General features: G+C 43.5%; 1 protein-coding gene across 1 annotated transcript in view; it reads left to right on the forward strand.

The window, feature by feature from the left end:
* Positions 1-2,592: 2,592 nt before the first annotated feature.
* The window catches only part of ZNF644 (zinc finger protein 644), an 87,866-nt gene continuing 63,224 nt past the window's right edge, over positions 2,593-27,234 (forward strand). Inside the window, exons 1-2 of the mRNA XM_054164936.1 lie at positions 2,593-2,639; positions 5,252-5,440. The gene's annotated coding sequence lies outside the window, so the exon portion shown is untranslated. The remainder of the gene's footprint in view (positions 2,640-5,251; positions 5,441-27,234) is intronic.

Consider the following 27,234-nt stretch of genomic DNA (forward strand, 5'->3'; position numbering starts at 1 on the left):
TGCTTATCAGAAGGAAAAGCTTCTCCCTAAAGAAAATTGCTAATTCAGAATCCATGCAGACAGGAGCTAACTATTCTTAAACCTTGTTCTTTTCCTGGTTTTATTTAGGTTTAGCTTTACAGACACAGTTGGGTTGCTGGTCCTGTAAATGGTTAAAATATAACAGATGTGGAACACGCCTGCTCAGTCAGATCTGTATGAGCTCTACAGGACTGGAGTGTGCTCCAAAGCAAAGTGTCTGTCTCGTTGTTAAAATGCTTTTCTTCTGGAAAAGCAGATCTGAGGACCAGAAGAGTTAATGAGTAATTCTGACTTCTGCTATGAGTAATTCCAACTTCTGCTATTGTCTGGATTCACTCTGCATTAATGCTTTCCAAAGTAGCTATATATTGTCCTCCTTTGGGTTGTTTGTCACTCCAAAGCTGATTTTAAAATGTGTCATCTAATATTAAAGGTTTCAGGTGCTAACACTGAAGTAATTATCAAAATGCTTGTATTGCTAATACTTAGTTAATTGTAGGCCACACCTTTTCCTTACATGAAGCCCTGTGTTCTTTTCCAGAACACAGAAGGAAGTACAGTGCTTTATTGGTATTCCTCCATAATCTTTATGTCAGCCTACCACTTCCAGAACATGTAAGTGTTACATGCTGTAGCTGCACAGGTGCTCACTGAAAAACCTGCAAACGCAGCCATAGGTAGGGCTGGTGTCAAACATGAAAACATCATGATACAGGCCTGCAATGGAAGTCCCAGCACTGGGGATCAAGAAAGGCACTCAGAGCAGCCACACACCATGCAGTGTTTGCCTCCTCAGAGCAGCTTGCCCCAGACAAGGACAGCAAAACTTCTCCCCAACAGCGTTAAGTTTACTAAGGAATTTTCTGATAGATGTGTTTATATGAAAAAGTACCTTCCACAAATTTTACTGTAAGAGTCTGGCATCTGACCTAAGACTTCTACTTTTGTAACTCTCTCTCTCTCTTTTTTTTTTTTTTTTTTTTTTTTTAAAGGTGGACAAAGTATTGCCTCCATTAGAGAGAGAGCTTTAGGAACCATCTGTTGCTTACATGAAGCACTGAGGCTTCTGGAGCAATGTAGGCATGTTAAGTTTGAGACATTACTTACCTTCATTGACTGTATTTTGCTCTGCCTATCCTATGGACAAACTTGATGCAGATGCCATGTTTTCTTCTGCTAGGTTACTCTGACTGGTCAGATATTTCTGGAAGTTAGTATGACTGGGATGTGCTAGTGGAGACATGGGAACCCAACCAATAATGAAAACATTCACTGAGAGTGTTATTCTGTATTAAGCATGTCCTGGCAGAAAAGGTCATTGCTGCTGCTGGCTGCTGAGCTCAGCTCCTGCCCTGTGCTGCCCAGCTGTTGTACAGACCAGCTGTTCTGTGAAATTAGTTAAAATAACTGTGTGAGTAAACTCCACAAACCACAGCTCCCTTTTGAGAAGCCTGTCTCTTATCTCTTGGCAATACTGTTATTGCTCACAGTAAGTGCATGTGTGCAAAACATAAAGCAGACTAAAATGCTATCTTCCACAGTTACATTTCACTCAACCATAAATTGGAAAATAGCCTTTGTTTCATGTCTACACAAGTGACCTACACAACATTAATAAAACAGAGATCTTAAATCCTGCTTGGAATTGCCACTGGCAGCCATAAATGTATTTTCAATTGTATTTTTTATTTGTAGCTTAGTAGTAACTCACCAAAATGTAGTTCTGCTTGTTAGCTTTAGAGGCTGAAAGCGCTTGAGATGCTCCAAGATTTCATCCCAGCTTCACAGCCTTCCACAATGAAACTGTGCTGGGTTGTGTATCTCTAATGAAAGAGCTGGAAAAAGAGCAGCATTAAATTTACATTTCCAGTTACTATGTAGATGGAATGGGAAATGAGCTCTTGGCCACCAAGTGGAATCAGTAATATAATTTCAAGTACTAGTTAACATCTGTAAACATCTGTGCCTTCCCACAGACTCTATGACAAGAGATTTCAGAACATATTTCTTTACAATGGTCATTGAGGAATACAACCCCCAGGATGCACCGCACACTAAGTGTTTTAATATGTCTTTCACATAGGCCTTGTATTGGACGTTTCCCCTTCCTAATTATGTTCACAATCGCCTGCCTGGGGCGCATTTCAGGAATCACCCATCTGCCTTGCAAAAACCGTACGTGGAAACGAGCCATCATTTATCACGGCGCATACAAACGAGAGTTCAGCAGCGCTGCTGGGCTGAACGCCGCCAGACAACTCGCTCCCTGCGCTCGGCTGCAGCGTCCCGGCCCTGGCCGGGAACACGCTTGGAGTTTCGTTACCCGCCGCTCCGGCTGGACCGGTCTCCCCCTGCTCCCAAGCCCGCGCGGCCCAAGCCTGGCGCGCCCCGTTTCCTTGACCTCCACTGCTCGCGGGCGCCGCCATGGAGACTGGCGGGTCCGCACTGGCGCTCGGCGGGCGGGGCCCTCCGCGGCAGCCATTTTGCGCGCCTCTTGCGGGCGGCTGATCGGCCCAGCGTGGGTTGTACGCCTCAGCCTTGGCGCGGGCCTAACGTAACCGGTGGCTCTCCCGTGTTACTGAGCCCTCCACCTTGGTGTTAGTAGCACCAGGTGCAAGGTGAGTTTGAAGTGTTGCAAAGCTTGTGTTGTAACAGAGATGCTGTATTTCGTTGTATTTATGCAAAGAACCCACTCAGCCCACCGCAGGAAGAGACAGCTCTCAGTGGGAAGGGATTACAGAGGGAGCTGCCAGTGGGGACGCAGGGTTGCCACCACCTTCTTCCTAGATCTCTGAGGGACCTGGTGGCTGGGCACGCAGATGGCCCTTGGCAGGACTTTATGGATTTAGGGAACCTTAAATACTGAGCATTTGTGCAGAAATGCAATTTAAAAGCAAAGGCACCAACTACAGCAGCTGCTTCCACAGGAGCTGCAAGTGGGGATCATGGCTGCTTACCATGGGCTTGAAATGTGTTTCAACAAAATTTATTAGATCATTAAACAAGGGACTGACACTGCAGAGATTTGCTCTCTGGATTTTTCCAGACGAGGGAGTGAGTTGTGTGATTCACCTCGGAGCTGGAATTCCCTGATGACTTTTGCTTTGTCATTCTTAGTAATTTGGTGCAAACTGAGCCAGATAGGAGGGGAGTGCAACCATTTTGTCACCTTTTCCGGCGGCTGTATTATGCTCTCTGCTGCTGCACAGAGCTCTCCAGTGTGCCTTTCCTCTCTGTGCAGAGCCCAACTGCGTGTCTGCCTGCTCTCAGCCAGCTGATAATCCTTTATCATGTGGAAAAAATGGGGAAGTGCCATTTATTTAATCCAGAAATAGTTTGTGGAATTGTTTTTTATATAAAAAATAATTATTTCCTGAAAAGGATGCCCAAAGTAGCTGTTGGGGTGACCTGCTTTCCCTACATGCATGGCCCCATTTGCATGCCAGTGAGGGAAGGCAGAAGTGGTAAGATTTTCCTCTGCCCTGACCTTACTGGGTTTGGCTGAGGAGCTGTGAGCCACGTGGCCCTGTGGCAATTCTTAGCCTGGGGAAGGTTTGGATGTGTTTGTGGTGGCAGTGGGGCTGTGTCAATACATGGGCTGGTATCTATCCTCACATTTCTTTTCAAAGTTTGAAAGATTTTTCAAAAAGGAGGTGTCCCTTGCGTATTTATGTTAGTGATTTGGGGTTTTAAACTATTCATGCATGAAAAACGGCTGTAGGAACTGTATACTCCCATGTGTGAATAATGACTACATGGGAACACAGATTACAGCAGTTTTGCACTGACACTGCTGCAGTTTACATGCTCTCTTTGGGAACGTTATGAAATGTTTTTTAAGTGCTGGTGCATGTTAATACATTGATTTCAATCAGTCTTTTTGTCCCTTTTGGATTTGTGCAACCTAACAGCTAGTGTGTCTCATGTTTGCTTTGAAATATGCCTAGCAAATTGGGCAAATTAAAAAATGCATGCAAAAGTATGGCACTATGCACATGTATCAGGTTTGTTATTTATTAATAGGCTGTAATTTCCATACGATAGCCTACTTTTTTTTTTTTCTTTTTTTTTTTTTGCCTTGGCTCAATGGATAGTTTATGCCAATTATATGTAGCTTAACAGCTTTGAAATCTGTTTTTGCTTTTCTTATGCATAAAGACCTGGATTCTGTTTCAGCTTTTAATTAAACACGACCCTGACTTTAAATATTCTATTGTCCTTTTCATTTAAATAGGATTTTTTTTTTTTTTTTAGATCTTTAACAAGACCTCGGTGGGATAATAAATCTAAGCAATTGTCCTTATTAGGAGTAGATTATCCTCAAGAGATGGAAAGTCACAGAAGTAACTAAAACCATTTGTAGAGACTGAACTAAGGTTTTTTCTTCCTAAACATTAAACAGACTTGCAAATGACTTGCTTGGGTGCTCAAATTAAATTAAATGATATTTTGTTTATTTTTCACATTTTCAGTGTAGGCTATTTGCATTTACTTAAACTTTGAGTTTCATTGAGCAAAATTCACTCCTGGGTAAGGATACTTTCAGTAATACAAGCCATAAATGAAACTCAGTATATCCTGCAATTTCTTTTGTCAGTAGCCCTCACACCACTTATAATTCACAGGACCTACTGACCTAGTGAGTGTATTTAAGAATTAATTATATTTGCCACAGTAGATGAACCCTGGCTGAAGAATTAGTCTTGCATTTGTCCACAGCCCAGCAAAGTAGTAGCAGTGTGTGGCTTGGCCAAAGATTTCCTCAGATGCTGGACTAAACCCACAAGTTCTTAGAGGAGACTTGCTGCAAACCCAGCAGTTCTGCCCAAGTGTGGCCATCGTGTGTTTACATACTGCTAGGCAGCCAAAGAGGATTTGGCTCTAATGGTTCATTTAAGCTATTTGCTTCGTTTGAGGGTATTCTCCATTCTGTAGATGCTCAGGCCTTGTTTCTTCCCATCTTAAATCGTAGGCTGGCTTCTGATGGGACGTGATACACAGTCAAATCCTGAATTTCTGATGTATGTTTTATTCCAAACTTTGTTAAGTACACTGTGCTGTATTTTTAAGCATTCCAGTTATTGGGAAGCTCCACATTATGGTGCCAGGGTTGAGACATTAATTTCTAGGACTTAGTTCTACCTAGAAAACAACAAGCAGAGGCAGAGGCGTTGCTCAGGGACATCCTCACGATAATTCGTTTTGTGAGAGAAGTGGTTTTTTTCCACAGGCTTCAGTCCCTGTGCTGACTGAGCTGCTGCCCTCTGCAGAGCACGCTGCAGGAAGCTGGACTCCAGGGACACGGCTACACGTGACTCACCCACGTCCGCCTCCACCGGGAAGGAGCCCACAGCCCTGCTCAGCAGATGAAGACAAACGCTTCTTGGTTGCTGCAGCTGCACCAGCTCTCAGCCACCAGGTATTTAATGTTTTGAAGCTCTCCTGTCCGTGGGCTCCTCTGTCCCTGTCCTGCAGGCCGGCATCTCTGTAGAGCCCTGCACGGTCAGCCTCCAGCCTGCTCCTGCTCTCCACATGGTATTCTGCTGTGTTTCTCTAATGAAAGACTTCACCTCAACCCTTCTTGGTTTCTAAGTGACACTGTAGTGATACTTTGGGGCAGAACAAATTGTAATAGAGGACCACAGCGCATAAATACTAATTTCTAATTAGCCATTTGCTGCATATTCAAGGCAAAACTTAAGGTTTTGAGCCTTCATCCCCTGCTTTCCATATTGCTCAAATGACAAAAGATTTTTGGCATTGTGAGTCACAAAGCAAGGTGGGAAATCTAATGCAAAGTGAGATAATGTAGTTCTTAAGCATCATTGCTTCTCTGCCCTAATAGAAAACTCAGAAAAGTAGAAGGTACTGACAACAAGTAAGTCACCTGGTTGCTGCTCTGCTTTTGGCATAAAGCCAGGGAAAGCAGAGGGTGGAAATCCACACCCTAGTTTTTAGGCTCAGATTGCAACTCCCCCTCCCAGTGCAATGCACATTCATACAGTGGCAAATGAGGCTGAGTCCTGCTACTGATTTAATAGAACTCAGTGAACAATATTCTGAAGCAAGTAAGAGTGTTCAGTCTTTAAGACAGATTCCGGGACAATTCAGAGATTCTCCATCCTGTATTGTGTGGCAATTAGACCTGATCTAGGCAGTGCACCTCAGACAAAATCTACAGGGCATAGTTTCGCTTCAGATTCTCGTCAGGATTTTTCCTGGTTTTCTCCAGCAACAGGGCCAAGAGCTCACAAGTTCATGGCTTTGCAAGGTGAGATTGAGATGGCTCAGCTCTGCACCTTGTCAAGAGATTGTCTTGTCTCTTCCTTCTTTACCTTTCTGGGACTGTGTTTCTGGGAATGTGCACTAGTCATAGGGAAGTTCTGGGACTCTGCTTGCAACACGAAGGTGATAATGTGCATATGAGAAATGTAGGAGTAGCTGAATGGACTTCCTCTGCTTGATGTGCGTGATCTGACAGTTGCAAAGCACGATTTGCTGCTTGTCTTGCTCTTTGGAGGAATGTGTTTTGCTTTCCAATGCCAAGTATATACCACAGCATGAAATATGGGTAGATGCTGTTTGCACATTGGCCATGTGGTGAGCCAGCAGCATTCTCCCCAGTTTGCGGTAACCCCCCTGGAGGGGGAGCAGGCTGCCCAGGAGGTATGTGGGGTACCTGTGCATCACAGGTGTGAGAATCTGCCCTTTTTCTGCCCTGAGGCACAAACCTGCTTTCATTCTGAAGCAGAGAGGAAAAGCTGGGGTCCAGCAGTGGAAGGCATCCCTGAGTATCTGCAAGATGAAAGTGGTATGTGTGTGTAAGAAATCCAGTTTGCTTCTCAACATGAGTAGGTGAGGTTTGGATGAGAAAGCAAGTGTGAGCAGTAATCACTTGGCATTCCTCGTACTAAGTTGACAGCAAATCTCCTCTATATTAATGTTCAACTTTGAAGGCTAGATTGAGTCTGTCTTTATTAAAGAAGGTAAGAAGCCTAGAAGTAGCTCTTTAATCTTCAACTAGAAAATACAATTTTGAAATCCATTAACTTAGGAATGCAATAATCAGAGTAATAACTGGTGTTAAACCTACTTTGAATGTTATTTAAAGTACTTCTTGGAAACAAAAGTTGATAGGATGGTGTCAGGTTCACATGGACATCTGCTTTAATTATGCAGTTGCCAATGTGAGGAGGAGAGGTTGATCAGCATGTGTTTTCTGACTCTGTTTAGGAACTATCAAAGGCTAAAAAGTCATTCTGTGACTCATAAATACTTGAATTTGCTATTTGTTCCAGTTATCAGTGTTATTTTATATCACAGGTCTCCTCATGAGAACTTCACCATGATGGGTTCCCAGCAACCTCCATCTTCAGGAGTCTTAAGCATTAGAAAGAAAAGACCTGTTAGTCTCTCTTCCTCTACTGCTGAACTGTACCTCTTGGCACATTTTTGATCTGCTGTGGTCAATCTGTGCCTGATACCATGTATACCTGTGTCTTATTGTTCCCCATACTGTAATGCTCTCCTGTGTTTCCCAAACGTTGCCACATTTTCTTTCTCCTTCCCATGTTTTTCATGTCTCTTTGCCCATTTGTACAATGCATCTGCTCTCTGTTGTTTTCAGCATCTAATTTAATACCACTGGTGAGTTTCTCAGTCTCTCTGCAGATCATTAAAAAGAGGCTATGTGGGACTGCTTGTAAAAGAAAATGCTGCATTCCCAAGATAGGATAGTGCTGTGTATCATCACTCTTTCATTGGGAACTTACAGCGTTTAGTTCTTTAACAGATGCAAAATGATCTCTGCATCTCATTTGCTGCTTCAGTGTGAGAATATAAGGAACACAAATTCAAAAGTTGCAGGACTTGAAAGGACCTGTGCAGCCCTAGGGAAAGGCCAGTTTGCCATGCACACGAAACAAAAATCCAAATGAACAAAGTCCCAGCCACAAAACCAGTCTGTCCCCAGTCTGTAAGGTGGGCAGGTGAGGGAAGCCCTTTCCTCCCACCTGTTCCCTGTATAGCATGTTTCAACCCACTGTTGTGTGCAGGGGCTGGTGAGTTAGCAGAAATGTGTGCCTGACATACCATCCTCTTATGAAAAGCTGAGCTGGCATGCCTGTGGTATAAGGTGAGAGGAGTTCTTTTTGTTTCTGTTTATGGTGCTGCTCCTGCAAGAAGTGGGGGTTCAAGTGATTACTTCAATCCAGCAGAAATCTTGATGGCTAGTGCTGCCAAAAGGAGTGTTGTGTGCTGTAGTGGTGTCAGAGTTTAATGAGATGACAAACCCAGCTGCGTCCTATGGCATTGCCTCATCAGACTAGCCTGAATGCCACTAGTGACACAATTGTTGGGACAGTAAAGAAGGATGGGCTCAAACAGACTGAGCAATGTCACCACGGTCAGTGGGGTGTGAGGGTCTTGGTGCATGAGTCTCTCCCTGGTGCCTTGAGATGGCCTGTGCCTGTGAGGGCTGCACGTCAGGTGATGTGCAGAGTAAACTGGCACTTAGGTATTAAAGCAGCGTATGGCTAACAGACCCAGGCCTTTGTTTTGCTTGTGCTCCCTGCTGGAGTTTTTCAGTAGAAAAGCTCTCATTTTTAGCCCTCTGTTAGTCCAGGGATGACAGTCTCAATAATTCTGCCTCTGCCTGGGTTAAAGGGTAGCCTTGAGTAGCAGCAGGATTTCTGCTACAGGCTGCATCTCCTGGCACAGACTCCCTGCACCCTTGGTCCTCAGCTGCAGTGCAGGAGGCAGTGCAGTGTTGATTGGATGGTAGTTTAAAATCTGTTACCTGAAAGAGTGTCCAAGCAACACAGAAGTAAATAAACCACAGGACTCTTTGAACAGCCTTATCCTTCATGTTGGCCCTGTTAATAATGATGTGTGCAACTCCCCAAGCACAGATTTGGCATTAGGGAATGTAAAGTGTGCCTCAGGGGGCCGGTGGCAGCAGTGAGTGTTGGAAGCTGGGTAATAGCCGTGGGTGCTGCGTGAAGTTGCTGTCAAGTAACTCTGTGTAAGATAATGTTTAGCCTCTATCAGCAGCAGGAGTGTAAACTGAAACAAATAGCTCAGGCTTAATTGCATTTTCTAGAGGGGGTGATGCAGAAGGAAATGGAATTAAAAAATAACTTTGAAGTGGGCTCAAAGGTTTTTACCAACCTCTCAGAACTTCAAAACATATGATACCAACAAAAGGACCTATTTAAAATAATGGTAAACTGCCATCTGCTGGTAAAAAAGTAACGCACATAATGAACAAGCAGACTTTCAAAGTGAAACAATTCTTTTGTATTTGATGTGCTTCTGTCAAAGGTATACATGACAGGGAAGCTGCATGTATGTATTTTACTGTTTTTCATCTCCATTTGCATTTTCATATAGGCTATGCTAAACAGATTCCTATAACATAACTAACAACAAGCACAGAAAACCAAAGACAATAACAATAAAGAATGTGGGCTAATAAAAGCAGATGAGTGATCGGGATGGTGGCAACCTCCAAATGTGTCCCATTTACATTGCTAATAATGACTCACATGCACTTCCTTTTCTGACCATCCCCTGCCCCCACCATAGACTCTCCCATGTGATCAGAACTGTAGCACTAAGAAGTATTCCATGACTTCTTCAGTTTGATTTGTGTGTGTGTGGTTCTTAGTCAAGCTTGTAAATAGGAACCTGGGCTTTAATTGTTCCTGATTTAAGTAGGTCATCTTTGCCAATAGACAAATCTCTTGTCTTCTTGTAAGCCAAGTCAGCTATTGAAAGGATATGGAAAATGCTGACTATACAAATATGACCAGAGAAAATAATTAAACAAAGGACTGCTCCTAAATTATATGGCATTACACAATAAGTTTCCATAAATCACAACAAGTATGAGTATACTACTGGGGAAAGACTATCCAATTTCATGTTTGTGTAGTCCTTACCAGGTAGGTGTGCTGAGGATGACTGGGTCCCTAAGGTGCTGCTGCACTATAAATAGCAGTATTAGCTTGAATTATCTCCAAGGCAAACGTCAGGCTACTTGCCTTTTTTATATGCATGCAATTTTCTCTTATGATTTGGGTTATTCCAAGCAGAGCCCATTGTTTTAACAAACTGATTTTGTCATAGGAAACGTTTAAAATGGGCAAAGAAAAAATAGGTCAGTTCTTCCTTTGAAATCTGAGAGAAGTGTGTATTTGTAATATTTCCCAGGTTTATTTCCTTGGAGCAGGTTTGGCAGGTATGAGAGGAAGTTAAAGATTTATTTTTGGTGCTATGTACCAGATGTCATACCTGCTCTTCCGAGACAGTCGCTTTTATCTCCAGCAGTACCTGCTCTAGTAGCAATGAAAAAAGTGACTCGGATCCCATTTAAAGCATGTAGTGTGCACTGTTCTCATGCCACTAAAAGGAAGACTTTTTCAGAAGACTTCAGACAGAGTCTTTATGTGTTGTCGTAAAGCAAACATTGTTTGCATCGCTCTCAGCAGAGTTCTTGCCTTTTTGAATAAGTGGTGAATGTGGTCAAATCCAGGGCTTCTGACCCCAGTAGTGGTTGAAGTTCTACAAAGGTGTCCAGTTTGAAGTGCCACACGTGGCTCATTTTGTAGAATCCAGGTGGTTCTTTGTAAAGGGCCATTTCTGAGGAATCTGTGTTGCTGTGTGTGCTCTATTCACACTGGTTTTAATCAGACACTGCTCAGTGTCTTGCCTGATGAGGCCCTGCTCAGTGGCAGAGAAATATTAAGCATACAGGGCTAAATCCTCAGCTCAGGAAAACACCATGGCGTTTTCTGATTTTTAATCTGTGGAGGATCTTGCCTGTGGTGCATGGTTACAGTGGCGTGTATACCCTGCTCTGGGGCCTGTTTACTGAAATGCTCCAATAGCAGCACAGCATGATCAAAGAGAAACAGAGCCAGGGGAACAGCGGTGCCCATGGATACCTGTTAGCAGGCAGCAGCTGAAGCACACAGTTGCCATCAAAGACACTACTGTCCTCTGGGTTGCTTTGCAGCACTTCAGTCTCCCTGCTAACAGGACTATGCCTTCCAGCTGAAGCATGACTGATGGTTGAAATAAGTCTTACTTTATTCCAGATATGCCACTGACCTGCATGACCTATAGGAAGGATAAGGTAAAGGCAATCAAAGCGGCGTACTCCTGTATCCTCTAAGGACTATAAAAACGGAAACATGGGAAGTGAGCTAGAAGATATGTGAAGGAAGGAAATGAGGATGGGAGTTTACTCTTCCCCACTAATAGGCTAAATCAGGAGTTCAGTGAGACTGAGATTTGACCCAACAAGAGAAAGAAGATGAATAAGAAATGATCAAAAGATAGAGCTGGTATTTCCTTCATGTTATGCTAGAATCACTCTGTTCAAAAAGTCTCCTGAACCATGGGGAGCTGGGGTGGACAAGGGTGAAAAGGTGGGTTATGGTGATGGGGAGGGTATTGTCATTACATAAATTGTAGCAGTTCAGGTCTGTTTAACTGTTTAATGCCTTATCCCATTTGTCTTTTCTGAGGTGACAGCACAACTCTTTGACTGTTCCCTTTCTCTGTGTTTCCAGTAAATTAAAGCACCATCTATGCTACGTTCAGAGTTTGGCAAAGGGCTTTTGATGGGTTTGCCATCCTTCTGGCCAACACTTATTCCTGTCTTCTTTTCAAACTATTCCTCCAGTGCTAAATGGAATGACCAGGCTAAGTAGCAATAAATCTACTAGTGATTTACTAAAGTGCAGGAATACCATTAGTCAGTGGCCAGTTGCTAGCAAAGTGTACTTCTCAAGATTTGAGATCCTTTTCTTTGTAAGGATTACTGGGTGGTGGACTCAGAAGTGATACCCAGCAGTTAAATGCTGTTTGGAAAGCAATAAAACATTTGCTTTAAAAATCTAGAAGCATGAAATAGGTATTATTTCACTGCCACAGAGAAGGGGGAATGCTAAGAGAATCATTTAATAGCAGCACAGTTAGTTTCTGTGAATATAGTGACATTTGGAGACCTCTGGTATTCACGTGACATAAACAAAATACTCATATGCTTGACAAAGCCAGGCAAAGTGATTAGCTACTGTGCTTATTGTTCAGGCAGAGTATTCAGATTCTCTGCTTTTGCACTCTGCTTGTTTGAACCTGGGAAGAAGCCAGGTGATAATCTGCAGGGGTTTACTTTTTCTGAACGGTTAATGTCCTCAGTTTCAGAGCAACAGCCCATGGCTCATTAAAACAGGGAAGATTTGAATGCAAGTATGAAGGGCACCACACAAAGATTCTCCTCTTGTTTGAGCCTTGGATATCAGACAGATAAATATTGGCAAAAGTTCATCCTATGCTAGGGCTGAACCAGCACTTTGAAAAGCAATGGTACTGTTAGAAAATATTTATGAATTTCAGTCAACAGGAATAAAATCTAAAGGCTCTTACAAGGTGCTAGTGGACACTTGGTACTAGCCCAGAAATGCACAGCTGCCACTTCAGCTGACCTGCTGTGAGAATCATGCTCTTTTTAAGTCTGTTGCTCCATTTCTTTGGTGAATACATCTCTCTTGCTGTGATCTTTCCACCAGTACTGCTGTGTACTCTGGCATCAGATGCTGAAATGCAAAGGGGACTGCCGAGTCCAACTGCCTCAACAGAAATGCAACAGGAAATAAATACTCTGAAAGATTTTGCAGTATTGGATTAATCTTTAGGGGATCATTTTGAGATTTTCAGTCACTGTTTGTAGTCTGTGTTGTACCTGTTTATGAAATTAATTTCTGTCATCAGCTGAAATACTTGAAAATGTTGATTTAGGGAAAGATCTTTCTGACAATATGGTGTTATGTAAGCATAATTAATTTATTAACCCTAATAACTTTATCGAGAAACAGGGGAGTATTTCAACATGTTTTTTAATAGATGGGGCAGCTTGAGGCTTAGATGTATAGATTCATATCTGTATATTCTGGTGTCTGCTAACTAGGCTTTCTGCCTGCTTATTTTCACTTGAATCTTTTCCTCACCTGAATTTCTGGTCATGGAGCAGCTGTGTGTCCTGCAGAGCTCCTGGCACCTCTCTGATTCAATCCTGTAAGCAAGCCCATGCTGGGAGGGAGGGTAGCAGTGAGGATGGCTTGTTGTGGAAAAGGGGCAAGGAAGATGAGTGAATGACCATTTTCCTTCAGGCTGTAAGGCAGAAGTTCTGAGTTCCCAATTTGAACTTGGGAACCAAGAAAAGAAAGCAGCTGCAGAGGAGGGAGCAGATCAAGACTGTGCTTCCACTTACATGTTTAAATTGGACAAGTAGACAGCCAATATTTGGGACACAAATGACAGCTGTAAAATCATAAGCCAAATGTATTGGGTTCAGAACTGGAGACCGTTGTAAAGTGTTGTAGTTATCATGGACAACAAGGTCATTGTAAGTGGGAGTGCCCAGTATGACATAACAAAACAAGCCTCCTAAAAAAGACCTCTCAGTCCTGTCGTACAGTCCTCCCTTACTCCATGAGCTGTGCTAAATGTAACTATTATCTTACTGTATATTTACTCATGATCTGGACTTCCACTGGGCTGTGGAGATGACAGTGAGGAAGGATTGAGAATGCTTGTGAGAAGGGAAAGCAAGAGGTTTCAAGGTTTTCTCAGCTTTGCTCTCTGCTGAACCTCTGCTGATTTTTAATTTTTTTCTCTCCTGTCATGCTTTAAAGTTCTACTATAAACAATTAGAGGAAATTTAGCAGTAGTATTGCCTATGGAGACTAGGAATGTACATCACCATTTTCCTTTGTTTGTCTTTTTTATCTTGTTTATCTTTGATCATCTGCAGATGAAATAACCAGCTAACTGAATTCCCATACAGGGCTGCCACTCATGCTGATGAAGCTCTGCTGACATTGGAGTATGCTCTGTAGCAGTCTAGCAGTACCCATTTCTTATTCTAATACACTGACAGGTCATTCAGGGAAACTAAAAACTCTATTCTGAAGTGGAAAAGAAACTGCAATTTCAATTTTGTTTTGATTTGAAATTTTACAGCTACCTATCAAAACCAAATCCTTGAACTATTTACTTAGAGTAACTGAAATACCCCTATTTGAAACAGTGGATATGCAAGATTTAGCCATTAAAGAGTTGGGGTAAAATTAAAATCCTCTTCAATAATAGCTAAAGTCACAGAAAATCTTTCAAGAAAATTAAACACTTGATCAAAAAGAGAGAAGGGTTATTGTCGAGAGCATAAAGATTAAACAGGAGAGTTGTCTCAGAGAATAACCATCAATGATAAGTAGCAGGCAGTTAATAATATCCCCTCAGGGATCTTCTTTTACTCATGTAGGTTTTTGGACAAATACAATATTACATTTCTTATAGGTAAAGTATAAGAGAGCTTCATGTCACTCCAGAGTAGCAATAAAACTGCAATGGAGTAAGGATAGCTAGAGAGGTGGTAAAGGGGGCAACCCAGAAGCCAAAACAGTGGGTAACCAGTGGTGGTTCTCTCCAAATAACTGTCCTTTTTAATCTTCAGATTCTAAGACCTGTTCTCAGTCTCCCTGATGTGCCTGGGTTTTTAGCATCCACAGCACTCTATTGGTGCTGAGATTTTGTATGGTATTGACCCTCATTATGTAGCAGCTGAAAATGAATGAGAGCAAGCAGACTAAGGGTGTGATTCCATGCTGTCATTAGAGCTGGTTTAAAGCTTGAATATGCAAAGGGCTCAGTTGGCAGAATTAGAAGGATAGTAATGGGAAGGCAAATAGGGTGGAAAGGATCAGGGCAGGAGGGTTTGGAGAATCTCTCAAGCCGGCTCTGCAGTTGGATAAACTATAAAACACAATGGGTCCCTTGATCTCTCTCTCTTTTTTTTTTCTTTTCCATTTTTTTCTTATTCTCTCTTATGTAATTACAGTAAGTCTTTTTGTTCCTTAACCATCTTGTGGCCATTGCAAACATTTAAGAATTAAAGCACTTCTCACACATGATGCACATGTTCTTCATGTCCCCTTGTGTCCCTCCATTTATTCATTTATCATGTACACACAAAATTCCCATAAAATATTAATCTGAAATACAAATTTCTCTTTGTATCCTGGGAGCATTTGCATATAGCAATGTTAATGAGATTATTAATTCTGCATGCACAGTCTGTGGACTGCATATAGGGGCAAATCTCTCTCAGCAACAATCACGGCCAATTTTGGAAATGTTACTTTCATATTAAAAATGCTGAGTGGAAAGGGACAGTTTCCTATAACTGAAATATTGGCCTTAAAACTCAAACAAGAGAATTTGAAGCGTAATTTAAAATTTTTCCTTTTAAGAATTCCTCTGCTGTATTCCACAGGGAATCTGAACATTTCTTTTGCCTTTCCTCCTTTTTGGGAACATCAGGAGTAGTTAAACTTCTGCCAGTTATTCTGCCCTTTCCAAGGCAACCTAGGTATGTGTTGGTAGAGATAGACAAAAAGTAATTCAGTGGGGCTGGAAAGAGCATAATTTTGTCAGGAATAACAAAGATTGAAAACTGAGCAGCTGCTTTGTGAGATGGAATTGGCAGGAGGATTCTTCTGTGGCAGGGATCTTTCTCCTGATAGTGAGTGTTGGTGGGGTAGATCTGTCCTGTCTTCCACAGACATGAGCCCTAGGGCACCTTGGAAACCTGTGGAAACTGGAGTAGGATGACTGCGGCAGGGATAGGTCTCTGCCTTCAGGAGGTTGTAACAAGACTGTTACTCTCTCTCCAGGTCTGCACTGCCCTGCTTGGATCCTTCATCTTCCAAAAGCCTAAGACAAGAAGTAGTACTAACAATGAAAGATGAGATCTTTGGTTTGCACCCAAATTCCTTGTTGGTTGCATTTCCCTCAGTGAATCCTATGGCACTGGAGGTTTCTGAAAGACTTTTACTGGAAAAGGCCCTGCAGCTGAAGTTGGACTTTTCCTTCTCCTGGGACAGGGAGGAGTGAGAAGCAGTTGCCAAAGCAGAGCAGGTCCTTCCTCCCAGGTGTCAGGGGAAGCTGGGGCTCTCAGTGTGGCATATGTAGTGGGTCCCTGGTTACTGCTTTTGGGTCTCACAATGCTCTTGTCTGTGCTGCAGTAAAATTAAACCACTTCTTTGTATTTCAGGAAACAATGTCTTTTCAGTCTGACTGTGGTGGGTTGAGAGAGGGCTTAGCTCTCCCTCCTCCACAGAGTAAGAAACCACAGCTAACTCAGTCGAAGAGCAAAAGCTATATATTTACAAGCATATATGGAAAGCAGGTTATATATAACACAATATATACAGGTATTTACAATATATACACAGAAATACACAGCAAAGACAAATAACACAACAAAAATCCCTCCCTCAGGGAGGGATCCCCTCTTTGGAACCCCCTCTCTCCCCCCCTTACCTCCCTTTTTCCCCAAAAAGGGGTTAGAGAGAGAGAAAGGCAAGTTACTAAGGAAAAGAGTTGTTAGCAAGCTTCAAAAGCCCATGCAGGATTAGTGTTTGCTTATCTGAAGGCCAAGTCCAGCAGTTCGCAGAAGAAGCAGGCAGGGAGAACAGGCTGAAACACCAAACTCCCCCAACTCCCAAACCGCACTGAACTGAGGAAAAAATTTTCCAACCGCTTCACAATCTAAAGCTGAATTTTTGTTTATCAACCAATGAAATTCGTTTAGAATATCAGAATGTTTTGGTTCTAGTACCAAAAACATTAGCCAGTGTGTTCCAGCAGTGTTTGTTCTTAAAGGCACAGCCTCAAACGACCACAGTCCACCCCTTTCTAAACAATTTCATTGGCTGTTCGTACTGTCCATCCAATCCAGAACAATATTTACAGTTCGTAAGTTAAGTTCATCGTCCATTCCGGCTATACTCAGATGTAGATGATTCAGAAGTCCAAGAAAATCCAAAATCAAGAAAATGGAAAACAGTTTGTCTCTCCGCAGACGAAGCGAAGAAAAAGGGAAACAGGGACTCAGGGACTCTCAGTTGACTCAGGGCTCTCAGGGTTCTCAGGGTTCGTGCACCGTAGATTCCTCAGGGACTCTTTCCTTTGGACGCGCTGTAGCTGTACAACATTCTGAAATTAAACTCTCTCAGCTAAAGTTAAATCTCTTTGTGGAATACACTGAATTTCACCATTCTCTTGCATTACCCAATAAGTGTGACCCGGACCTTCTGCTGAAACCACCCCTCGGACAGGTTTAGCCTCCCCTGAGGGCGAAAATACCCAAACAGTTTTACCTAACAGATTCTTTTCCCTAACAACAGGAACTCTATCACCTTCTACTTTCTGTAGCAGATCAGAATGTGCAGGTCCAGCTCGGTTCACTGAACCTCTACTGTTCACCAGCCAGGTTGCTTGTGCTAAATGTTTCTCCCAGTTTTTCAAAGATCCACCTCCCATGGCTTTGAGAGTGGTCTTCAACAAACCGTTGTAGCGTTCAATCTTCCCTGCAGCTGGTGCATAGTAAGGAATATGGAAAATCCACTCAATACCGTGCTCTTTTGCCCAGCTCTTTACAAGGTTGTTCTTGAAGTGAGTTCCGTTGTCTGACTCAATCCTCTCTGGAGTTCCGTGTCTCCACAGGATCTGTCTCTCCAGACCGAGAATGGTGTTGCGTGCAGTTGCATGTGGGACTGCGTAAGTTTCCAGCCATCCAGTGTTTGCCTCTACCATAGTAAGCACGTACTGCTTACCAGAACGAGAACGTGGTAGAGTGATGTAGTCAATCTGCCAAGCTTCACCATACCTGTATTTGGACCATCTGTCACCATACCACAAGGGCTTAATTCTCTTTGCCTGCTTAATAGCAGCACAAATGTCACAGTCATGGATGACTTGTGTGATGGCATCCATGGAAATGTCTATGGATCTGTCACGGGCCCATTGGTATGTTGCATCTCTGCCTTGATGTCCTGACGAATCGTGAGCCCACCGAGCTAAGAATATCTCACCTCGGTGTTTCCAGTCGAGATCAAGTTCAGAGTCCTTGTCTACTTGAGAAACTCTTGCAGCTAGATCTGCCTGATGGTTGTGCTGCTGTTCCTCAGTAGCTTTGCTCTTGGGAATGTGAGCATCAATGTGTCTCACTTTCACTGGAATTCTCTCGATTCGATCAGCAATGTCTTGCCACAGTTCAGCTGCCCAGATGGGTTTTCCTTTCCTCTGCCAGCCATTCTTTTTCCAGTTCTTTAGCCAACCCCATAGAGCATTGGCTACCATCCATGAGTCGGTGTAGAGATAAAGCTTTGGCCATCTCTCACGTTCAGCCACGTCGAGAGCTAGCTGGACAGCTTTTACCTCTGCAAACTGACTGGATTCTCCTTCTCCATCCTTCGCCTCTGCAACTCGGCGTGTTGGACTCCACACGGCAGACTTCCACCTTCGCTTGTTCCCGACGAGACAACAGGAACCGTCTGTGAACAAAGCATATTTCTTTTCATCATCAGAAAGGTCATTGTAAGGAGGAGCTTCCTCAGCACGAGTTACTCTCTCCTCTGGAGGTTTAGCACAGTTGGTATCTTCAGGCCAACTTGAGATCACCTCCACCAGACCAGGTCTTTCAAGATTTCCCATTCGAGCTCTCTGTGTTATCAGGGCCATCCACTTAGACCAGGTGGAATCTGTGGCATGATGTGGTGTGGAACCTTTGCCTTTGAACATCCAATTCAAAACCGGCAATCTGGGAGCTAAGAGAAGTTGTGACTCAGTTCCAATTACTTCAGAAGCTGCTTTCACTCCTTCATAGGCAGCTAGAATCTCTTTCTCTGTTGGAGTGTAATTAGCCTCTGAACCTCTGTAACCTCGACTCCAGAAACCAAGAGGTCGTCCACGTGTCTCACCTGGAGCTTTTTGCCACAAGCACCAGGTTGGACCATTGTCACCTGCAGCCGTGTACAAAATGTTCTTAATGTCTGGACCATCTCGCACAGGTCCCAGACCCACTGCTTGGACTACTTCTTGCTTTATCTGGTCAAAGGCTGCTTGTTGTTCAGGTCCCCAGTGGAAACTGTTCCTCTTTCGAGTCACATCATACAGAGGTTTCACAATCTGACTGTATCCAGGAATGTGCAGTAGCTCAGTTGGCAGTGCTTTGAACTATGAGTGCTGAGGTCATGGGTTCGAATCCTGCAGTGTGCTAGATGTAACATTTCTGTACTTTTTAACATAAAAGAATTCCAGGCACTGATCATACAGAAGCCGAATCTTGTACTTAAACCACAAATATAATTTTTGCATTATATATTTACCTATCTTATCGATAATCATACCCAGGCAATACTTGTAGATCAATACACCAAAGACCGAGAAGAACAGACGCTCAAAAAGCCAAAACACCTTCATGTTTGCTCGTTCGACTTAAGCAAGCAATAAATCAAACTAATTTGTCAGCAAGCCCCACGTTGGGCGCCAATAAATGTGGTGGGTTGAGAGAGGGCTTAGCTCTCCCTCCTCCACAGAGTAAGAAACCACAGCTAACTCAGTCGAAGAGCAAAAGCTATATATTTACAAGCATATATGGAAAGCAGGTTATATATAACACAATATATACAGGTATTTACAATATATACACAGAAATACACAGCAAAGACAAATAACACAACAAAAATCCCTCCCTCAGGGAGGGATCCCCTCTTTGGAACCCCCTCTCTCCCCCCCTTACCTCCCTTTTTCCCCAAAAAGGGGTTAGAGAGAGAGAAAGGCAAGTTACTAAGGAAAAGAGTTGTTAGCAAGCTTCAAAAGCCCATGCAGGATTAGTGTTTGCTTATCTGAAGGCCAAGTCCAGCAGTTCGCAGAAGAAGCAGGCAGGGAGAACAGGCTGAAACACCAAACTCCCCCAACTCCCAAACCGCACTGAACTGAGGAAAAAATTTTCCAACCGCTTCACAATCTAAAGCTGAATTTTTGTTTATCAACCAATGAAATTCGTTTAGAATATCAGAATGTTTTGGTTCTAGTACCAAAAACATTAGCCAGTGTGTTCCAGCAGTGTTTGTTCTTAAAGGCACAGCCTCAAACGACCACACTGACTTTATTTCTATTCTGATATTCAAATGTAGGTGTCTGAAGTTTGTGAAAACAGTCAGTGCTTTACTGTCTACAGGAACAATGCTGTTGATTTCTCAACTTCTAACTGTAAAGTACTCATTTGGCTATACAGCTTTTAAAAATACAATAAATGAAGCATGCAGGACAGCCTCTGCAGCTGAAGTTAATCACTTCCATGTGCTTGCCAAATCAGGGACTGAGTTGTTAGAAAGATCTTTCAGGATTGACAGGGGATCCATAAGAAATTGTCTTGACTTAACCAAGCCATCATATTTCTCTTAATAACTACTACTACAGCAACTATTTTCCTTTCACTTCCTTCTTATTCATGCTTAAATGAGAAACATCTGTTTCCATTTTTCACATTGTTCTGTTATGTGAGTAACGATACCAAACTTCTTTTTTTCCTTGCACTGTGAAAGAATAAATTAGTGCTAAGTTTTGTGAAGTGCTTTAAAACACTAAAGCAAAACATCTGTTTCAGCTGCAGGTCATTAAGATGAAAAATTCTAGTCTGTATGCAGTGCAAATCTGCCCAAGAATGTATCAACCCAAGCACGTTTCTTCACTTGCCTTTTACTATAACAACCAAAGATGGCAAAAGGATAGTAAATATTTTCTTCAGGGAAGGAGCAATTAAAAGCACTCAGTGCTGTAATCCCATGCCTTGCAATAATGAACCCTGGCCTGATCTAGAGATGCTTGGAGGTTGCTCCAGTGTTGTAGACTTCAAACTGGGTCTCTGACCTCCACATCTTCCAGCTAGGTGCAGCATTGTGCAGGATTGCCCAATCCCCTACAGCTGTTTGTGTTCAGCTGAAAATCCCTCCCTTTGCCCCCAGTCATTTAGGATTTGGAGATTGTTTCCAGGGCAGGTGACCAGAGTAAAGCTCAACTGGCAAATATGCTTTTACAGGTGAACTGAGATGCTCTTTACATGACAAAGCCCAAATGTAAATGTCTGTGTTCCTTTGTTGATGATGCTCCCCTTTGAAAAGCACTTTCAGGTCTAGAGATGAAAGGCCAACAAGTACTTGAGAGCTTGGGTATTAGTAAATAAAATAATAAGTATTAACAAGGAGATAATTCACTGAATTCCATAGGAAATGCTTTTCAGGCAGGTTCTGGCAGGCAGATAATAACTTACTCTTACAAGAGGCTGGGTCCACCTTAATTTCCCTCTGTTCTTAATTAGAATAGAATAGAATAGAATAGAATAGAATAGACCAGGTTGGAAGAGACCTTCAAGATCATTGTGTCCAACCCATCAACCAATCCAACCCACCTAATCAACTAAACCATGGCACCAAGCACCCTATCAAGTCTCCTGAACACCTCCAGTGATGGTGACTCCACCACCTCCCCGGGCAGCCCATTCCAATGGGCAATCACTCTCTCTGTATAGAACTTCTTCCTAACATCCAGCCTAAACCTCCCCTGGTGCAGCCTGAGACTGTGTCCTCTTGTTCTGGTGCTGGCTGCCTGGGAGAAAAGACCAACATCCGCCTGTCTACAACCTCCCTTCAGGTAGTTGTAGAGAGCAATAAGGTCACCCCTGAGTCTCCTCTTGTCCAGGCTAAGCAGTCCCAGCTTCCTCAGCCTCTCCTCATAGGGCTTGTGTTCCAAACCCCTCCCCAGCTTTGTTATCCTTTGCTGGACACGTTCCAGCAACTCAACATCTTTCCTAAACTGAGGGGCCCAGAACTGGACACAGTACTCAAGATGTGGCCTAACCAGTGCAGTACAGGGGGAGAATGACCTCCCTGCTCCTGCTGGCCACACCGTTCCTGATCCAGGCCAGGATGCCATTGGCCCTTCTGGCTGCCTGGGCACACTGCAGGCACATGTTTACCCTACCATCGACCAGCACCCCCAGGTCCCTTTCTGCCTGGCTGCTCTCCAGCCACTCTGACTCCAGCCTGTAGCACTGCAAGGGGTTGCTGTGGCCAATGTGCAGAACCCGGCACTTGGATGTGTTAAATCTCAGATCCTTCCTAAGTGTGAAGGAGGTATTTGGCACATGTCAGGAATAGACTTCAGGACTGAATGGGGCTTTTCCAGCATCTTAAGAAGAAATACGTGTTCATTCTTCTGATCAGCCAGTGCAGTGTTGAGCCACTGTACTGCACCATGCCACACCCTCCCAGGAGCAAGGGAATGGGATGGCTTGGGGTCTCTAGCAGCCCTGTGTGCTTTTTAAAAAAAGAAGTATTGTGGCTCCCATCTGAATTAAACCCTGGATTTTTGAGACAGGAGACTATACATATGTTGCTGCACTGAATCTGTTCACCTGCAGCTCTCCCCACCCCCAGCTTATGAACGTGATTTCCTTTTATGCGCTGCTCTGTCACAGCTTGGCAAGTTTCCCAAGACAATCCATACCAGAAAGGAGAATATGGCTGCTCAGCAGCACAGACAGGAGAAATGCCTTATGTAACAGATTCATTTAAATACTATGAAATGTTGAGACGGGCAAAACACAACTGAAAGCAAAATGAAGCCCTTAATCTGAAGCATCAGTTCTTCTGCTTGCTTTCACCATCATGGGCATCTAATAGTCACTGACTGTCTCCATTTAAATCTCCATCTTTTTCAAGAAACCGCCTGTGGCAGAATGTACAAACAGCTTGGCAAGCAGTTTTAGGGGCAGGGGTTTTGTTGTTGTAGGTTTTCTGTTTTTTTTCCCCTCCTAATTCCTCATGAGCCTCATGAGCATTTGCCCACTAAAATGCCTGTGGCATCATTAGGTGTTTAATGAGAGTGACATTGCCTGAATATTAGTGGTTTTATAGCTCATTTTCGTTTGACAAGTCTTCAGTTTCGTGGCAGTTTATAGTGTACAGACTTCTGCTTTTTATATCTGACTTTTAGAATTTGTAGAAATATTTACCACGGAAGTATTGTCATAAAGCTGAAATAATGAATTGTCATCATTTATTAGGTTCAAGTGCAATGTATGTACAACACTACAGTTGTTTAATGACAATGATTAATTATTTTAGTGTATTTATTTTGCATAACTGAAGCACCAGGAATAGACCAGTAATTAGAATAAAATAGAATAGAATTAACAAGGTTGGAAGAGATGTTTGAGATCATTGAGTCCAACCTATCATCCAACACCATCTAATCAACTAAACTATGGCACCACGCACCCCATCCACTCTTTTCCTAAACACCTCCAGTGATGGTGACTCCACCACATCCCTGGGCAGCCCATGCCAATGGCCAATCACTCTTTCTATGAAGAACTTCTTCCTAACATCCAGCCTAAACCTCCCCTGGCACAGCTTGAGACTGTGTCCTCTAGTTCTAGTGCTGGTTGCCTGGGAGAAGAGACCAACCCCCACGTGGCTACAACCTCCCTTCAGGTATTTGTAGACAGCAATAAGGTCTGCCCTGAGCCTCCTCTTGTCCAGGCTAAGCAATCCCAGCTTCCTCAGCCTCTCCTCATAGGGCTTGTGCTCCAAACCCCTCCCCAGCTTTGTTATCCTTTGCTGGACACGTTCCAGCAACTCAACATCTTTCCTAAACTGAGGGGCCCAGAACTGGAAACAGGACTCAAGGTGTGGCCTAACCAGTGCTGAGTACAGGAGCAGAATGACTTCCCTGCTCCTGCTGGCCACACTATTCCTGATCCAGGCCAGGATTCCATTGGCCGCCTTGGCCAACTGGGCACACTGCTGGCTCATGTTCAGCCTACTATCTACCAGCACCCCCAGGTCCCTTTCTGCCTGGCCACTCTCCAGCCACTCTGACCCCAGCCTGTAGCACTGCATGGGGTTGTTGTGGCCAATGTGTAGAACCCGGCACTTGGATGTGTTAAATCTCATACCGCTGGACTCTGCCCATCTGTCCAGCCTGTCAAGGTCCCTCTGCAGAGATCTCCTACCCACTAACAGCAATGTCTTATGGTGTTGTTCAGTCCAATTCTGCAGATGAACAATCTTGCTTGGCTTCTTCTAGCGGCTCCCAAAAGATGAGTATGGACTCTAGGGGGTCATGGATCACAGTCATCTTCTTCATATCCAGAGTCTTGATCATTATATGTTGTGTTCAGACAAAAAATGCCAGCATAGTACCTACTGAAAAGAAGGTTGCTAAAATGTTCAGTCTTAAATAGATGTATGCAATGTCATTTTTACATTTTGTGTCTATGTTGGCTGTGCTGCATCCATTTCTTTACTGATTAAATTGAACGGATCCATTTTTTGTGTATAGGCAGAACCATAATTCTTACTTAGGAATGTGTCATCTTCATTTACCTTGTCATATCGATGATCAGTGCTGAGCAGTGCATTTATTCAACAGCTGTGTCTATACAAGAAAAATGGTGATATTTTAAACACACCGATGCCCATTAAGTTCTCCTCTGTATCATCATCCAAGCGATTTGTCCTGGTTTTGGCTACCAGTGCATGTTGGCAGAGCTTTTAAAACAACTAGCCTGCTTGCCTGAACTAAGATGAGGAGTTCCTGAGAAGGATCATAGAGTCATAGAATTGTTTTGGTTGGAAAAGACCATCAAATCCACCTGTCAGTCTTAAGACCACCATGGCCATTAAACCATGTCCTGAAGTACCAAGTCCACACATCTTTTGAACACCTCCAGGGACTTACTCAAATTCACATAGAATTAAGGTACTTTTGCTACTTCCTTGGGTAATGTGTGTCCTGCATGACAGTAAAGAGGAGGAAGCTACACCTCTCTGCAGTCCCTTTTCTCCTCCCACCACACCACAGCATCAGTGCACAAACATTTTACTTCGGGGATTCCCCATTGCTGGTTAGATGCTGAGGGCCCCAGAGGTCTATGTCTCTGTTCTCAGCACAGCCGCAGCCAGTGGAGCTGCACAGCCCCAGGAGCAAATGATGTTAACAAAACTCTTAATTGTATACATAGATGTTGTTTCAAACGTTCATATCCTAGCTTCCAACATCTCTGGTTTTATGTCCTTGTTTATATTTTAATAGCAGTTACAGTGGTTAACTGGCTTTATTTTGGAAACCTTGGCATTTATCTTGCCTGTACTGAAGCTGTGAAGATCAGAAACAAAGATGAGTCTTTTTACTGTGTTTCTTCTGATAGGTTTTGTCATTTGGCAACTGTTGTTCTATTAGACTTTGCAGAATTTGGATAGGATTTGGAGCTCCTACAAAGTGACATATACACTTATATTAGAATGCAAGAACAGGTTTAGGGCCTTTTTTCTGACACACCATGCTGAGTGCCATGCATGAGATATTAGAGTCTGTCTGTTGTTATGTGACCAAACAGCTGTGGGAACTTCTATCTAGCAAGTGCTTTTAAATAGTAGGAAAATAAAAATCAAAATAATATTCACGTAAATCAGAGTGAACAATCTGAAGGGGGCCTACAAGAAAGCTGCAGAGGGACTGTGTACAAGGGCATGTAGCAAAAGGACAAGGGGCAATGGTTTTAAACTAGAGAAGAGTAGATTTATATTGGACATTAGGAAGAAGTTCTTTAGTATGAGGGTGGTGGAAAGTGGAATAGGTTGCCCACAGAGGTGGTGGAGACCCCATCCCTGGGACATTGAAAATCAGGCTTTGATGGGGCAACTTGCTCTAGCTGGGGATGGGGGGTTGGACTAGATGACCTCTGAAGGTCTCCTCCAACCAACTGCATTCTATGAGTCTATGACCAAGCCAGCCCTCTTACACTTACAGTTCCATTGAAGTACTGTAAAAAATAAGGAGAAATTTTGGATTCTTCTGCAAGCTCTTTTATGATAGTACCTATTTCCATAGTCTCTTCAAACCCAGTATAGTGTAAAAAAGCAAAACAAAAGTTTCTACATTAAATGAAATACAGGACTTGAGATTATTTTTCTTCACCATTCACAGCCTCAAAGGCGTATTTTTGAAAACTGTATAACCTTTGGGAGAAAGGATCCCGTGGTTGGGATGCATTGTAATTGACATTGATACATACTATGTTTTACACTGGCTTATTTTAACTTTTAGGTGCACAGGTAATCACTCACATAGCATTTCAAATAAGCAGTAGGGAACTCCCCAAGCCATTTAATTTTCCTGCTCCTGCTGGGAAATGGGATTTGTTCAGTCAGTCTCCCTGCAAGGAAAACACACTCATCTCACTCAGAATAAAAGAACTGCCAAATGCAGGGAGGCCAGCTAGCTTTGTCCTTCTGTCAAGTAGAAGGGCTTCTGTGCCACCATTAAGACTCTCCTGCCTGAGCATTGTATGCCCTTTGGGGCTCCCTGGGAGTGCTCTGGCCAGGATGCTGTGGGGAGATTCCTTAGAGACTTTCTTTGTTCCCCTGCTCCACTCTACATATAGTCTGGATCATCTCCATTCTTCAGTGCCTTTCCCTGGAGCATTGCTATACTTGTCCAACAGAACCATATGGCTTGGCCCTTTACTGCAGCTCTGCACCTGTACTCATGCTATACCTGCTCAGACCTGTTCAGCACCATCTGGCCATGCAGCCCTCTGGTTTGCAGAGATGTGCCCTCATTACCACCCCAGGCCACTCCACCTGGCCCTGGGCTGTCATCTGCTCCAGCACCTCAATGTCTTTCTTGTAGTGAGGGCCCCAAAACTGAACACACTGCTCAAGGTATGGCTTCACCAGTGCTGAGTACAGGGAAACAATCACTTCCCTAGTCCTGCTTGTCACACTATTCCTGGTATAGGCCAGGATGCTCTTGGCCACCTTGGCTACCTGAGCACACTGCCAGCTCATGTTCAGCTAGCGGCTGATCAGTGCTCCCACATCTTTCTTTACAGGGCAGCTTTTCAGCCACTCTTCCCAAGCCTGTAGTGTTACACGGGGTTGTTGTGACTCAAGTGCAAGATCTAGCATTGGCCTTGTTGAAGCCCATACAGTTGGCCTTAGACCAATGATCCAGTCTGACCAGGTCCCTTTGTAGAGCCTTCCTGGCCTCAAGCAGATCAATTCTCCCTCCCAACTTAGTGCGCAAACTTTCTGAAGAACTTTCTCCTCACCTCGAGCCTAAACTTCCCCTGGCACAGCTTGAGACTGTGTCCCCTTGTTCTGGTGCTGGTTGCCTGGGAGAAGAGACTAACCCCTCCTGGCTACAACCACCTTTCAGGTAGTTGTAGAGGTCACCCTCTACAGTTGTAGAGGTCACCCCTGAGCCTCCTCTTCTCCAGGCTAAACAATC

This window comes from Dryobates pubescens, chromosome 11 (genome assembly GCF_014839835.1).
Source record: "Dryobates pubescens isolate bDryPub1 chromosome 11, bDryPub1.pri, whole genome shotgun sequence".
Classification (NCBI taxonomy): domain Eukaryota; kingdom Metazoa; phylum Chordata; class Aves; order Piciformes; family Picidae; genus Dryobates; species Dryobates pubescens.